Source organism: Limanda limanda, chromosome 19, assembly GCF_963576545.1.
Source record: "Limanda limanda chromosome 19, fLimLim1.1, whole genome shotgun sequence".
Classification (NCBI taxonomy): domain Eukaryota; kingdom Metazoa; phylum Chordata; class Actinopteri; order Pleuronectiformes; family Pleuronectidae; genus Limanda; species Limanda limanda.
The window spans coordinates 1,106,663-1,124,139 of NC_083654.1; positions in this window are offsets into that span (position 1 = coordinate 1,106,663).

A 17,477-nucleotide genomic window follows, 5' to 3' on the forward strand; every position below is an offset into this window, starting at 1 on the left:
ATCAATCAATCAGATTTTATTTGTATAGCCTATATTCACAAATCACAATTTGTCTCATAGGACTTTAACATGGTGTGACATCCTCTGTCCTTAATCCTCAACAAGAGTAAGGAAAAACAACTATAAACCCTTTTAACAGGGTAAAAAGAACGTAGAAACCTCAGAGAGAGCCACATGTGAGGGATCACTCTCCCAGGACGGACAGAAGTGCAATAGATGTCAAGTGTAGAGGAGAACATCATTAGGATAAAGGGTTTAGCAGCATTGATAAGGGTAAACATTTTTAAGGACAACTGAAGGTCAATGAATTGAGGGATTTTGTCAGTAATGGTCAAGTATCTGAGGAGAAATACTATATATCAAGCAGTCCTGCTGCAATCATAGTCTATGGTCAGCAGCCAGCAAGATCATGATCCACCATCAAGATCGGATGCAGAGGTGTAAAGTAACGAATTACATTTACTCGCGTTACTGTAATTTAGTAGTTTTTTTGTGTACTTTGAAATTTCTTGAGTAGTTTTTGAAATAGTTAATTTTACTTTTACTTAAGTAGATTTTGACTGAAGTATTGTACTTCGCTACAAAGGAAATTACATCCGTTACTGAGTAAAAAAAAAAATAGTTCAAGGCGCAAGGCAATTCTCACTGCAGTGGTAGACAGTGATGTGCATGAACAATTCAAAAGAACGCGTTCATTCCAACAGCGAGGCACACCTGCCAGTAGCGAACTTTTCCATATTATTCAGGATGTGCCTTTTCAAAATAAAAGAAACCATTTCAAAATAAATGTATCAAAACTTTGATTTGTTGTGCCTTTTGTTTGCAGGGTATGAATAAATAAACAGGGAAAATTAGCAATAATAGAACATTTATTATAACATTTATTATATATATATAATATATATATAGTAATTGATACATATGAAGTACAGTTTAAGGCAAGGGGTAGTGATGGATTAAGTTTTCTTTAAAAAACAAGGGGTCTTTCATTTTCACTTTCCACCTTAAAACTATGAACTAGTTCAGAATTTAAATGGTGAACTATGAACGTGAACTAGTTCATGGTTACTTGTATGAACTAGTTCATGAGAGGTGTGAACTTGCACAACACCGGTGGTAGTGCTGCATAGAGTGGATGATGGAGTCGATGCAAGCCCGCTGGTGCCGAGTAACGAGAGCTAGAGAAGGATGATATTGCGGACGACCAACAAGCAGAGGCATCGAACTTTCCGCCAGTTGAGATTAAAGCAGATGAAGAAAGCCCGTGGCCATATCTCAGCAAGCAGTTTGCCTTCAAACGCAAAAGAGGCAACAGCTATACAATGCTCAAACTCAACAAGAAGTTTGTAGACTAGTGCTCTAAAGGTGGTCCCAAAGTTTAACCAAAAGTTTATATATACAGTGGAACAGCGGCATTTTAACTTTTTATTTTAGCTGTCATGTGGTTCATGTCTTGACATGTCCTCCCAAAAGTTCTTAAATGTTGTGTTGACATGTTAAATGTTTAATGTTTGACATGTTTAATGTCATTGCACTTAAATTTGTAAAGATTCTCCTTTAATTAAAAATAACTGTTTTTGGATTGGATTTATGACCCCTTGTCCTTTTTTGCACTGTATAGGAGTGCCCCCCATCAAGTTGTTGGAAGTAACTAAGTAACTTTTACTTAAGGTACATTTTAAATTAACTTCTTTTTATATTGATATTAAAACAGTCTGAAGAAACACTGAACATTAGAGCTTTGTGAAAGTACAATTGCTGGTTTATTAGCCTGTTTAGCTGAATTGGCAGTTCCAGTGTATCTTTGAACCAGGATTTGTCATCAACCTTTGTAAAATCTATGATATTCATACACAATATAAAATTGCTGTTTACTCTTCCTGACAGCTAAGAACGGTACGTTTGAAACACTTCGTATTTTAACTCTAAACCTTTACAAACAGGCACACATATGCCTGGTGCTCAGAAAAATCAGTCCATCTGTCTGGTGCGTTTGGGCCAGTTCTGCTTTTGTTTAGACTTAAAACAGTACCTTCTGTTACCGGAGCTCTCGGGTGGCAAGAGATTAAAAAAAAAAAAAAAACACCCTGCAGCGTAGTCACTCATATGAATACTAAGCATAGACTAAAGCTTCTTTCAGACATGCACTGAAGAGCTTGCAGATGGAGAAATTCCTTTAATTCATTTAATTTCCCAGAGGGCTATGAAAAAGGATTGCTTTTCATTTATTTATGTCACAAGAGGAGCTCATAATAAGACTAAATACAATAAACCGTTTTGTCAGGGAACTATATTCTCCATTCAGAAATTATATTTTGGCAATTACAATTCTCTGAATTTCAGATTCAACTCACAAACCTATTCCTCCAAGAGCCGAGTTGGTAAATGTGGCACATTAGGATGCTGCTGACAATTACAACAGGGTGGTTGAAGGGTGTTAAGAGTTTTTTATCGGATAAAACAGAGCAAATCCAACTAAAGTCTTGAATCAGAGTGTCACTGGTATCTGGAGGCTACACTATCAAAGGGCTGGACGGCTTAAATAACCATATGACAGTGCTTTTTTCTGACCCAATAGCATTTTTCCATATATATATAAGAATAAATAAATCAGTGGTATGTATCTTTTGGCAGTGTAAAAGCATGCTAAGAACAATATTGAAAGCGACACTTGGATCCAAAGAATCAAAGTTTTCACCTCTATCTGCATTCAGTAATAGGTCATTAGTACCTCATCAAGTGCTTTGAAGTGCACTGAAACATGACTTGAAAATGTTAAAAACAATATTCAAATATTTTCCTCTGTTTTATTTGAACCAGGTCAAAGGTCAATGAACACCTGTCATTGCTTTGTCTTTACTGAAGTTCGACTTTTCCTGTAATTACTGTGGACTAAAGTGGCCTCTGATCGGGATGGCGGATCATGATCCTGCTGGTTGCTGACCATAGACTATGATTGCAGCAGGACTGCTTGACATACCGTATTGAAGTTATCCTTCAAAATGTTTACCCTATCAATGCTGCTAAAAAACTTTAATCTTGATGATGTTTTCCTACACTTGACATCCATTGCACTTCTGTCCGTCCTGGGAGAGGGATCCCTCACATGTGGCTCTCTCTGAGGTTTCTACATATTTTTACCCTGTTAAAGGTTTTTTTTTGTAGTTTTTCCTTACTCTTGCTGAGGGTTTAGGACAGAGGATGTCACACCATGTTAAAGACCTATGAGACGAATTGTGATTTGTGAATATGGGCTATACAAATAACATTTGATTGATTGATTGATTGATATTCTTCTCGATAGAAGAAAGACTTTATCAGAACCTTAGATAAATAAAATACATGTGGCTCTCTCTGAAGTTTCTACATTCTTTTTTCGCAGATTTTTAGTAGTTTTTCCTTACTCTTGTTGAGGGTTTAGGACAGAGGATGTCACACCATGTTAAAGCCTAAAAAGACAAATTGTGATTTGTGAATATGGGCTATACAAATATAATTTGATTGATTGAAGAGCTGAGAATATCACACCTCTTTTTCTTTTTGTTTTCTACCAAAAACAGACTTTTATCTGATTATCTGTAATAATAATTATCTCAGAATTCTCCCTATTAGATATATTTTCTGTTCTCAAACAGCAGGGAGCAGAGTAACAGACACATAGATGATGGTTCAATTGCCTGGGCTGGAGAGATTGTATATCAAGCTTCATTGCCCTTTGTAGTCAGTTGTACTCAGGGGAGCTCTAAAAGTCCAAGCAATTCAATTTTGCTATAATGAATCAAAGGCATAGTTCAGTTAACTGAAATATGTCTTTCTTAAGTGTAATATGTAATGTGTGTTCAGGCCTCCTGGCTGTAAAACACAATGAGCTTACTGGTTATAACAGTTGGCATCTTTTGTCTTGTCAGCTTGAGTTATGTCTTTCTCTTGAATGTGCTAATTCAAACATCTCCTGCTCTCCCCATTTGCACTTAATTGGCTGCGCAGAGCCCACAGCCTTTGTCCGAATTGCTCCTCATAATCATGGTATATTTTTATCTTAGCTGTGTGAGCAGTTCAAGCTTGCAGAAGTATGTCTGTTAAGACTTGAACAGCAGGACTGGACAAAACCCCAGGGCTATTGAGTTAAACATCTGGATTGCCCTTCTCCCATATTGTGTGCAGCGCTACTCTCCATAAACATGAGTCAACCCATCTTTTGTTTTTATTTATTATAGTGTCAGGTCACTCCAGTTTTCCATCTATCCCTCTGAGAACCAGCTCCATTTAAAGGCTACAAATCAAGACAGCCATTCTCAAAAGTTTTTAAAGCCTAAATGACTTAGTTTTTCTTGCCCCTCAGAGCTTTAGGGAACATTCATGGGAACTTATGTTCTGTGTGTTGACACATGAAAGCATCAAGCCGTCATCGTCTTTTGTAATGAGTGCCGTGTGACCTTGCAGTGGGCAAGAATATTGTCATAGGTTCAGTAGAATGTCAATGGTCTAAGTATACACTGTAGCTAATGATGCTGAGCTTACGTTCAGTCAGGAGGACTTTTCCTGCTCATTGATCAGCTGATTGTGGGCGTTTTGAAATGGCCAATCAGAGTCTGCCACAGTCTCATCCAGCCAATCATGCAGCTGCAGTCAAACTTTAAATCCCTTTTCCTCTCTGCAGTCAGCCATCATTCAGCACAGCATAAGGCAAATATTTCGCTCACCTTGCTTATTTTCACATTGTTTTTCATCTCAGTGTCGGATGCTGAACATGATTATCCCCAGGAGGTTTCAGACCCAGCATCGGTCATCTCCAAGAGATCACCTCTAATTCTTTGGTTGGTCGGCGCAGAGCCTTCTCTCCCTCAGACACAACTTATCTCCCACAGACAAGGCTGATTTCCTCATCACTCAGGCCGGCCTGAAACTGGCATAGTGCAGTTGTTAATCTTTGACTACTTTATGATATTTATGTTAAATTATTGTTCCTAAGTTAATGGTATATGGCCTTATACTGGGGTGTTATGTTGTGGCTGTACTTTGTTTTCAATATTATTATGTTTAATTCTACCCCCCTTTTGTGTTTTGAGTGGCTGGTGGTTGAGAGGCATTTATTTGTGGTGACGTTAACTTGGCCTCACTGGGTACCGGAGACTAGTTTGGTTGGTTGACCTTTTGCTGGCCCAGTTTGGTGAAGTTTGACCTTTTGCATTTTTGTTAATGAAAACCAAATGAAAATACTTTTTTTTCAAAGAAAACTATCTGTGGCTCTCTGGTCTTCCTGCTCGGTCCCTGACAAGCACCCTCTGATGTATAATTTCAGAATAAAAGCCCCTGGAAATATCACATCTAAATTATCATATTTTCCCAGTTTTTCCCTCTAATTTCAGATTGTGATTTAAAATAAATTACCTGTTTCCACTGACTCATTTCACTTCAGAAAGACTGATCACTAATTCAGGCTGCCACTCTGATAATGTCAGAACTGTCTGATGTATAATTTCAAAGTAAAAGCCCTCTAAATTATCATATTTTCCCAGTTTTTCCCTCTAATTTCAGATTGTGATTTAAAATAAACTACCTGTTTCCCATGACTAATTTCACTTCAGAATGACAGATCACCACGTCAGGGCGCCACTCTGATAATATCAGCTCCCTTCGAGGTATAAAACCAGAGTAAAATCCCCAGGAAATATCACATGTTAACTTTTTTCATTCTAACCTCATTTTGATATTGAAAATAAAGTACCGGTTTCCACAGACTTATTTCACTTCAGAATGATCACCACCTCAGGGTGACATTTTGATAATGTCAGAACTGTCTGATGTATAATTTCTAAGTACAAGCCCTCTAAATTATCAAGTTTCCCTGTTTTCACTATAATTTCAGATTGATATTAAAAATAAAGTACCTGAGAATTAGCAGGTTCAATTAAAGCTATTTTTCAGTATAACTTTAGGTCGATTTTGGACCGTACCAAAACTGATTTGGATAGGTGGTCAAATCTCCCACTCTCATTGGCAGGGCGGATAAATGTAGTGAAGATGACTGTAATGCCCAGGTTTCTTTATTTATTCCAAATGATTCCCATTTTTCTCCCAAAATCCTATTTTGCTCGGCTGGATCGCTTTATTTCTGTGTTCATATGGAATAAAAAACCTGCACGTATAAAGAAGGCAAGCCTGGAGAGAGTGAAATCTGATGGTGGTTTGGGTTTACCTAATTTTTTTATTTTACTATTGGGCAGCTAATATTGTCAAGCTGACACATTGGATTACCATGTTCGCAGATAAGGAGGGTCCGGTCTGGACTGATATGGAACTGGGAGCTACACTCCCAGTTTCTCCGATTTCGGTCCTAACTGCCCCTCTCACAGTAAATATCAAAGCACCAGGACTGAACTCAAATTTGGTGGTCCAAAATTCGATTAAGATCTGGCGTCAGTTCAGAAAACATTTTAATTTGACAAATATATGTAGCTTCTCTCCAATAATGTTTAATTATCTTTTTGCACCATCTCAAATAGATCAGGCATTTGCAGTTTGGCACAGAAGGGGCTTGGTCTACTTTCAGGATCTCTTTACCGATGATGGCTTTGCATCATTTAAATTTTTATGTGAAGATCATAATCTACCAAAGTCTCATTACTTCAGATATCTTCAGGCTCGAAGTTTTGCCTCTAAATTTTTCCCGGGGTACCCATCCCCACCCTCTAAAGATTTACTGTATTCAGTGCTCAATGTTAATCCACTCAATAAAGGAGCAATATCAAAAATATATGCTTTAATTCTGGATGGCTGCCCTCATTCGTGGGACAAAATTAAGGCAGCATGGGAGGGAGAGGTTGGAGAAGTAATACCAGAAGACACCTGGAAAAATACCATACAGCGTATACACACATCATCTTTCTGTATCAGACATGGCTTGATTCAATTTAAGGTTGTCCACAGGTTGCATTATTCTAACGATAGACTGTCTAAATTATACCCTAATGTTACACCAAACTGTCCTAGATGTCAATATTCTCCTGTTTCTTTAGGACACATGTTTTGGTCATGTCCATCTTTGTATGGCTTCTGGTCCTCAGTCTTCCAATCACTCTCAGCAATATCTGGCAAAACACTGCAGCCTGACCCTTTGATTGCTATCTTTGGTGGAGTAAGGGAGGAGCTAAAGCTGTCCCGTCTCCATAAAAATGCAATTGCCTTTGCATCATTGCATGCCCGACGTCTGATTCTGCTGAATTGGAAGGGGAAGAATCCTCCTGCCTATATTCATTGGATTAGAGAGGTGATGTTGGGATTGGCTCTGGAAAAAATTAGATATACAGTACACGGGTCGGAGGTTAAATACGACAGAACCTGGTCACAGTTCATGACACATATCAAGAGTTTGCCTTTTGCCTGAATCCTTGTTCTTATTTAATATGTATTTATCTTTCCCTCTTTCCTTCTCTGATTGCCTTCCTGGTCTTCTCAATGCTTATATTCTGACTGTTGGGAATTTTTTCTTATGTTAAAGGTCCTGGATGTTGGTGTTATGAACATAATGATCAACATAGATTGGTTTGAGTCTTTTCTTTAAATTTATTTATTTATTATTATTATTATTATTATTATTTATTTTTTATTTTTTTCCTTTGGCCTGTCTCTTTTTTGTATTTGTCTATATTTGCTTTCTTCTTTTGGTGTTCTGTCTGTCAGTGTGATACGTGAGTGTTTTTGTGGATTTATTTGTTGGGATGCCATCTGGTTGGGGTGGGGGGCGGGGGGCGGGTGCGCAACTTTTGTAAGAAATGCATAATTAATGATGTAAATGTTTTCAACATGGAAAAATGATAAATAAAGATAAAAAAATAAAAATAAAAATAAAGTACCTGTTTCCACTGACTTATTTCACTTCAGAATGACTGATCACCACCTTTTCCTGGTTTGACGGCATGGCCCTTCCCTCAGACAATGCTGGGAAAAAGGAGCCACCTATAGTTTATTTGCTTATATTTTATGATGGATCATGGTTCATGATTATGTTATTTGATCCCAATTAAACTCAACAATTGATCGAAATATAGACTAATATTGACGTATAACATAAATTCAAACAACACCAAATACCTAAATAGAAGGTCTGTTCAAGGGCATTTATTTGTCAGGGTATGCAAAATGGCAAACCAGAACCCAATAGCACGACACTTGAGCAGTTCAGGTTTAATGAAGGAGCAGGGGTCAAAACAAGGCAGACAGTCAATGAGGCCAAACAAATCCAAAAGGGAGCAGGCAAAAAGGAAATTCACAGTCCAAGAGGGCAGAGCAGAGAAACAAGAAACAACGCTGGAAAGCTATGAATACACACTAGACAATCTGGCACAGAACACAGGAAATGACCGGTATATAAACTGAGTGACTGATTGATATATGGCCTTATACTGGGGTGTTATGTTGCGGCTGTAGTTTGTTTTCATTATTATTATGTCTAATTCTACCCCCCTTTCGTGTTTTGAGTGGCTGGTGGTTTAGAGGCATTTTTTTGTGGTGATGTTAACTTGGCTTCACTGGGTACCGGAGACTAGTTTGGTCGGTTGACCTTTTGCTGGACCAGTTTGGTGAAGTTTGACCTTTTGCATTTTTGTTAATGAAAACCATTAATTGACTGACGGAAAGCAGGCGAGTCTGGGGGTGGGGCAGGGCAGGTAATATGAATCTATCGGAAGAGGTGATGCAGAGCAGGGGGGATTGGCTGAGTTCTGAAACGACATGAGAGTTAATATATGGCAAAGCAGTAAACAGGATAGCAGAAAATGAAAATACTATGAGATGCCTGAAGTTGTGAAAGAATCCCTCCCTCTAGGGACAGCTACTGATTTCCCACCAGGCTGCTCAGGATGGACCCTATGGAAATCCTTGATGAAGTCTAGGTCCAAGATACTGCGAGCCGGAACCCAGGAGCGCTCCTCAGGTCCATAACCCTCCCAATCCACCAGATACTGAAAGCCTCTTCCCCGCCGTCAGCACTAAATGAGACGATTAACCATGTAAGCAGGAGCCCCGATTGTAAATGCTAAATGGTTTTGTATTTATATAGCGCTCTTCTAGTCTTGATGACCACTCAAATCTCTTTGCAGTACAATTTGACATTCTCCCATTCACACACACATTCATATAGTGCATCTATTAGCAACACTTTCTTGTTCTATGAGGGCCAATTCGGGGTTCAGCATCTTGCCCAAGAACACTTTGTCATGCAGATGGGGAAGACTGGAGATCAAACTGCCGACCTTCAAGTTGGAGGACGACTGCTCTTCCCCTCAACTACAGCCGCAATAGGATTCCATGCAGCCTGAAAACATGGAGGTTGAAGACATACGAAGTCTCTGTGGCTCAGGGCAACTTAGGGAGAGGGACAAAGTGGACAGCCTTGGAGAACCGGTCGACCATTGTGATGGTGTTACCTTGAGGAACAGATGTCCTACCGGCAGCTCCTGCTGGAAGTTTAATCTGCAATTCATGAAATACAACAGATTAGAATCTTATGACCATATTCTGTCACCAAAGCAAATGATTCACCTCAATTAGAATTTAGATGCATTTTAAGTCCCGAAGTTGGATCTATAATCTGTCCTTGGGATTTCATGTGTGGTATGGCCCTCAGGTTTTATTCGGAGACAGAGTGGGAGGACCTGGGCTCCTGATGGCTCTGAGCATTTACGCGGAACACTCTTCCATCAGAATTATTGTCAGAATGCCTTAAATGTTTCCTTCACTCATACCATTTAGCTTGATTTATTTCAAGTCTTACCTTACCCTTTTACTTCAAGCTCCCTTTAGTTATCATAAATCATTTTGTTGACGCTCCATTTTTCTGCTTTCTGTTACTTTCTGTTCAGCTTCCTCTGTTTAGAAGATCTGAAACACCAAAATAAATCAAATTCCATGCATTTACTGTGACGAAAGAGTATAGTAATATATTAGGTTTGTCTCTTAAATAATTGAATGATTGAGTCAAATAGCACTATACACTTGCCAATGTTAAAACATATTAGCATGCTTATTGAGGATTGTTCATCTGTTCATCTAGCCTATTTCCATTCATTTATCCATTAATTGTAAAATATTTTCATAGACGATTCCAATTGTTTGGATAACTATATCTCTGGCATTGCATTAGTGTTTATTTACAAACTTTCTCATCGTATTCTACAGAACAATGCCACGTGCACTATCTCATGTGTGGAGACATTTCACCCCATCCAATGTAGAAGGAAAGGCTGTATACATTTGAAAATACTGTGCAAAGACCTATGTTAAGAATGACACAAAGATGCAGAAGCATATAGTCAAGTGCCCAAAGTTTCCTCAGGGCTCAAATCAGCCTCTGACAAAACAAAATGTTTATATTTATGTCTGTATATGAGTAGGTAAATACAGTTAGTATAAATTATCCACAAAATGTTCAGTTTATTCCCGTTAATTCCTGTATATTCCCGTTAATTCCCATGGAAAGTTTCCAACTTTGAATATTCCCGGAATGTTGCAACCCTAAGTACTGTAACAAATTATTTGTATTAAGTGATTTCAACCTCTGGGTAAAGGGTATACACTTATTTTGCAGTACTTGTTTCTGTTGTTGGCTGGGTTAGTTGGTTTAGTTTTAAGGAGTGGTGATAGATTAGTTAGGATAGGAATATCAGAGTGAGCGGGTAATGCCTGTATTTGCCTTCCTTGGAAAAAATATTGCCTGCCCTTTACCTGACCTGTGGTCAGTCCTGATGGAAAATCTTCATCACAAATAATGTGACAATGTGCGAATACTGTTGGCCCACTTGTGGGTGAAATAAATATGTAAGAGTCATCTTATAAATCACAAAGTGTATATTATGGGCGGGACTCTTAAAAAAAATATTGTTTTAAAGGAAATCCTTAAATTTCTAAATGCATTCAATCATAAAGTTTATTCCATCATCACATAAGGTTACAGTGGGATTACTATAAATGTATACAGTAATTTAATAATTTTTCAGGTAAGAATCTATTCTTTATTTTTTTTCACATATGAGCAGCTGTAAATTAAACTTAAAAAGGCCAACTGTGCAGATCAACTCTCCCTGGTTCACCTCCATGCCAACAGTTTAGCGTTTGAATGCGAGTTACACGTACGCTTCCGAGTATAAAAGTAACCGCAGGCATGGTCAGTGCTCACCCTCACTGAGACGACACCCTGCAGAGTTTGTGTGATTACTCTTGTTTCAGATATTCATTGCTTTATAAACAGTCTTTTTAAGACTCACTCCTTCCTTAGTAATAATAATAATCAGGCCTATCAATAACAATATGCTATCTATCTATCTATCTATATATGGTGGCGTAGTTGAGGGCGGTGGCGGCAGGGGGACCCAACGACCCCTAACCAGCTTTGCGGGGGCCCAGCTTGCAAAAGTTTGAGAACCCCTGGTTTAAACAGTAACCACCTGTAAGGGATTATGTAAGAATAAAGCAAACACGCCAATCGCAATGTACTGTAATGAGACAGTGACAAATTAATTGTTCAGTGTCATGTGTGGTTCTATTGGTTGGGGAATTTTGAAGAGTGAGGGCAGAAATCTGAGAGCAGAAATTTGGCGAGCACAAAAAAGCAGCATGATTTAAGAAGAATCTCAGGACATTTGTGCAGTAACAGTTTATCTGAGTGCAGACCAACAGTTCAGAGTAAATGGATTTGTATTTATATAGTGTAACCCTTGGTTACACTAGAATAAGTGTTAGTCTGTTAGTCTGGACCAGGATAGGAGATTCTAGGTAAGTAGGAGTCTTGGAGTTGAGAATCAATAATGAGAAATACAAAAAACACAATTTCTTTAAATGAACTTATATTTAAACATAACAGCAATTCAACTTGGTTTGACAATAGAACACATCATACATTTTCCCCAAAATAATAAACAGAAATAAATAAAAGAAAAGTGTGCACATAAAAGTCAATTGAAAGTCTGTCAGTCAAGTCTTAAATGTCAGTCTGTAGAATGTTGTTGGGTCCAATCCGTCTTTTTACAGGGTCTGTCCTACCACACTGTGGAGTGAAGAATAAGAAAGTCCAATTCCTTCAGAAAGATCGTTAGGGTAGCTCGCCACCAGTTAACTGGAATCTTCGGGACAATCAATCCTGATGTCCTCGCTGGCACCTGAGAATTCTTTTTGTTGATTCAAAAAACCTGACCGTTGATCAGTAAGAGTCCCTGCACCTTTCAACAGGTCAGCAGGATTACTTCAGTATCTACACAGCTTATGATCTGACCAAAACCGAGAGCATGCTTCTAGCTCAAGTGATCTAAAATGGCGGACCGGATGTAGACAGGTGATGACGCTTGACACAGAGTAGGTGAGTTAGATGACTGGTACCTCCCCCTACTGGCTAGAAAACGTAACAGCATGTCAAAGTCTACATCCTCCCTTTCTCTCAATATGTGCTCACTGGTTTTATAATGTGGGCTACATCTTCCCCCCCTAAACTCATGCACGTCCCGTTGCATGGCAGTGGTTGGGCAATTACTGCTTGATGGGACTGCCCAGAGTGGAAGTGCTCAGTCTCACTTAAAACATCAGTAAATGCTGTGGTTAGACCCTGGAACAGAGACTGCACAACAGCTATCAATGGGTTTCCAGGTTTCACACAGGATGCAAGGCTTATCTACTAAGTCAGTCTCAGCCTGGCCCTTCCCCCAAATAGTGTCAGACAAGTTAGTAATAACTGGAGGACTCTCAGAACTTAAGTCATGGCAGTCACTCAGAGACACCACCCTTTCAGTCAATAGTTCTACTGGTGGGATTCCGTCAAGGAATAAGTGTTCATTGTCCTTATCGTTAGACAATGCAAGTGTCTCTGGGCTTGGAACAACACCAGGTAAGTCATTCAAATGGGCAGTCTCTGAAATGGGTTCAGTATCTTGTGAAGTCACAGGAGTCTCAACAGGAAAATAGTACTCTGAAGGCTCAGCATGGGGTGTATCTTGCACCTCAGACATAACCGGACCTGATTGCACTGGAACATTACTGACTGCTGAGAACCTGGAGATTTCGGCACTGGGGAATTCACTGAACCAACACGTTCCATCCTCGTCCTCTTCTGAGAACTGCTCTACATCTGCAGCAGGATTAAGACGTGTTGCAGGTCTGCATCTTTGGGACTGCTTAACAGGCTCATTACTTGTTTCGGGAATGAGGTAGCCACAAGGGAGTAATAGGTCCCTATGTAGGGTTCTGAGTGGACCGTCCCTGTTTTCAGGTCTAATGGTGTACACTGGGAGGGTTCCAGCCCTTTTTACCACTACATAAACAGTGGACTCCCACTTGTCCATAATCTTATGCTTCCCTCGAAGACGAACATTCCTGACCAGCACTCGATCACCAGCTTCTAAATCTGAAGCAGTTACATGTTTGTCAAATCTGGTTTTATTCTTTTCTGCTACCTTGGCAGCATTACCTATGGCTAGCCTGTAGCTCTCTTCAAGATGGGACTTGAGGTTTTGCACATATTGGGAGTGTGATGTGTGTTGCCCCCCTTTCACAGGTAACCCAAATGCCAAGTCAACCGGCAAGCGGGGTTGACGGCCAAACATTAGCTCGTAAGGCGTGAATCCTGTCACCTCATTCTTGGTGCAATAGTAGGCGTGTACCAAAGGTTTTACAAAATCACGCCAGTGAGATTTCTCCTGTTCTTGAAGAGTGCCTAACATATCCAACAAGGTGCGATTAAATCGCTCCACAGGATTACCCCGGGGATGGTATGGAGTAGTCCTCCCCTTATGTATGTTAGCCATCTGACAGAGCTCCTTTATAGTCTGTGATTCAAAGTCTCTTCCCTGATCGCTGTGTAACCGCTCAGGGAACCCGTAATGCACAATGAGATTGTCCCAAAGACATTTCGCAACCGTGCGGGCCTTCTGGTTCGGCGTTAGAATAGCAACCGCAAACTTGGTATTAGATTAGATTAGATTTCTTTATTTATCCACACAACGGGGAAATTCACTTGTTACAGCAAAATAAGAGAAAACAGAATTTAAATAACAGTGCCGAAGCACAATAAAAAAGATCACAATATGTACACTACTAAACTACACATAATGAGAGTACAGAAACAAAAACAACCTGCAAAACAGACACTGTGCAAAAGCAGGTACTGGGGAGAAAGTGGAATGATGTGAGTGTTATTGTAATGAAAACAAAAATATTATAAGTAATATTGCAACAGTAGTGACCATGATACAGAAAATAATTAAAAAGTAAGTGACCATAATATAAATAATACTACAAGATAGCATAATGGAAATATAAATATTGCAATCTAACGATTATAAGTGACCATGATATAAATATAGATGTACAGTGTTGAATATTATTGTGCATAGTAGTGATCTGAGTAAAAAATAAAAAATAAATAAGAAAAATACAAATACAGCTATGGTGAGAGGTTGAGTGGAGATAGAGATAATAGACAGGGACTACAACATTATCAGGTGGTGCTGGTGTTGTAGAGCCTGACTGCAGCCGGGATGAAGGTCCTGCGGAACCTCTCCTTCTTACACCGTGGGTGTAACAGTCTGCTGCTGAAGGAGCTGCTCAGGGACCCCACATTGTCATGTAGGGGGTGAGAGGTGTTGCCCATGATGGACGCCAGCTTGGCTAACATCCTTCTGTCCCCCACTTCCTCAATGGAGTCCAGAGGACAGTCCAGGACAGAGCTCGCTCTTCTTATCAGTCTGTTGAGCCTGCTCCTGTCTCTGTCCGTGCTACCCCCCCTCCAGCAGACCACAGCGTAGAAGATGGCTGAAGCCACCACAGAGTCATAAAAAGTCCTGAGGAGAGCCCTGCACACTCCGAAGGACCTCAGCTTCCTCAGCAGGTGGAGGCTGCTCTGGCCCTTCTTATAGAGGGCATGTGTGTTGTCAGACCAGTCCAGTTTGTTATTGAGGTGAACACCCAGGAATTTGTAGTTCTCCACCACCTCTATGTCCAATCCCTGGATGTTCACTGGTGTTAAGTTGGATGCTTTTTTCCGGAAGTTCACGATCATCTCCTTCGTCTTGCTGGTGTTCAGCTGAAGCTGGTTGAGCTCACTCCAGCTGACGAAGTCTGTGATGACCGCCCTGTACTCCAAGTCATTCCCCTCAGAAACACATCCAATGATGGCTGTGTCATCAGAGAACTTCTGGATGTGGCAGTGGGTGGTGTTGTGGGTGAAGTCGGAGGTGTAGAGGGTGAAGAGGAAAGGGGAGAGCACCGTACCCTGAGGGGCACCTGTGCTGCAGAGCACCACGTCAGATACACAGTGATGGAGCCTCACATACTGTGGTCTCTTGGTGAGGTAGTCCGTTGTCCATGCAGCCAGGTGTTGGTCCACTCCCACGTTCTCCATCTTCACTTTGAGCAGTGAAGGCTGGATGGTGTTGAATGCACTTGAGAAGTCAAAAAACATGACCCTCACAGTGTTCCTGCTGTCCTCCAGGTGTAGCAGGGATCTGTGCAGCAGGTAGGTAACTGAGTCATCCACCCCAATCCCAGGCTGGTAAGCAAACTGCAGGGGGTCCAGCTGTGTGCCCACCAGCAGTCGTAGGTGTCTCAGGATAATCCTCTCCATCGTCTTCATCAGGTGAGAAGTCAAGGCAACTGGCCTGAAGTGGTTAGGCTCCTTGGGGCGCGGCGTCTTCGGCACCGGGACCACACAGGAGGTCTTCCACAGGGCTGGGACTTTCTCCAGGCTCAGGCTTAGGTTGAACAAATGCCTGATCACACCACAGAGCTGGTCAGCACAGTCCTTGAGCAGTCTTGGGCTGATACCATCCGGGCCCGGGGTCCTCCTTGCCTTGATCTTCTTGAGTTGGCTTCTCACCTGATCATCTGTTATAGAGAGGGGGGTGGAGGATGACTGGGGTGGGGGTGTGGGGGTGAGGAGTGGTGAGAGTCTCAAGGGGGGATGATGATCTGGAGATGGGGTGGGGGTGGGCTGGTGGGGGTCAGGTGTCGAAGGTGGCAGGCTGAGGAGGGGAGGGGGAGGGGGGGCTGACCAGGAGAGGTGTGAAGAGGGGGCAGGGGGGGGGGGGAATCAAATCTATTGAAGAACAGATTCAGTTCATCTGCCCAGTCCTTGTCCCCGCTGGGTTGTTGTCTTCCCACACCTTTTCCGTGGCCTGCGATGGTCTGCAGCCCTCTCCAGACGTCCCTGGCGTTGTTCTGCTCCAGCCGCTTCTCCAGTTTCTTCCTGTAGCTGTCCTTCCCCTTCCTGATCATCAGCCGGAGTTCCTTCTGGACTCTGCGCAGCTCCTCTTTGTCCCCCGAACTGAAGACCCTCTTCTTCTCGTTCAGCAGGGCCTTTATCTCGGGGGTCACCCAGGGTTTGTTGTTGGGAAAACACCGTACCAGCTTGGAGGGCACAGTGTTCTCCTCGCAGAAGTTAATATAATCCGTGATGCAGTGGGTCATGCTGTCAATGTCAGTGCCGTGGGGGCTGCAGAGTGCCTCCCAGTCTGTAGTCTCGAAGCAGTCTCTGAGCCTAGCACTGGTCTCCTCAGACCACTCCTTAATAGGCCTCTTCACAGGTCGTTGTTTATTCACCACAGGGGTGTAGTCCGTGACGAGGTGAACGAGGTTGTGTTAGGAATTTCAAACTTTTAACTATAGGTTGTGTCTGACAGAACTCTTAATAATAAAGCTAGAGGTAGTTTTAGCTAGATATAATGCACATACAAATTAATTTAATAACCGTTGCTGTTTAGTGCCAATAATGTATCTTTTTGTTGTCCTCATAATTAACTTCTTGGATATTAAAGCATATTTTCATTAGCTGTATTCAACATCAGACAGAATTCAAGGAGCTGTCCTTTCTGGGGCAAAGTCAGTATGACATTGTTTAGTTTCGAGGATGCGAATGTTTACACATTCACAGTCAAGATTGTTTTGATGGAGCAGACACACAATAACACAATAATAGGTTCTCAAACCATAATGGCACAGACTCTTTTCATAAAGGCGGAAGGGGAGGTAGGAGCAGTGGGTCAATAACATTACCTTATACAAATCATTATTTTCAACCTTTCGCTTATCATATTTAATATTTGGAATTTGCTAATAATGTTTGTACGTCACAAGGATGGCCAGTCTAACAGCTGTCCTGATAGGAGAGTCGAAGAGAGTTTGTTATGGATAAGTTGGTGCAGCCAAGATGGCTAGAGCAAGACACTTTCTACTCAAGGCTGAATTACGAGACAACATCAGACTGTCAGGGTAGATAGAGTTGCCCTAGCAACCGGTAGAGTAGCGTAGGTGCATGACGGAGAGCTGCTCGCTGTCACTTCCTGGATTCGGTAACAAGAGGCGTGGGACTGCGGCTGGACCAATAAGGGAGATCCAAAGTGATTAGCGGTGACTCCCCTCCAAATATTCATAACCGATCACATCAAATCTACTGTTATAACTATATCAAACCCCTTCTGTTCGGGGCCATTTTCATC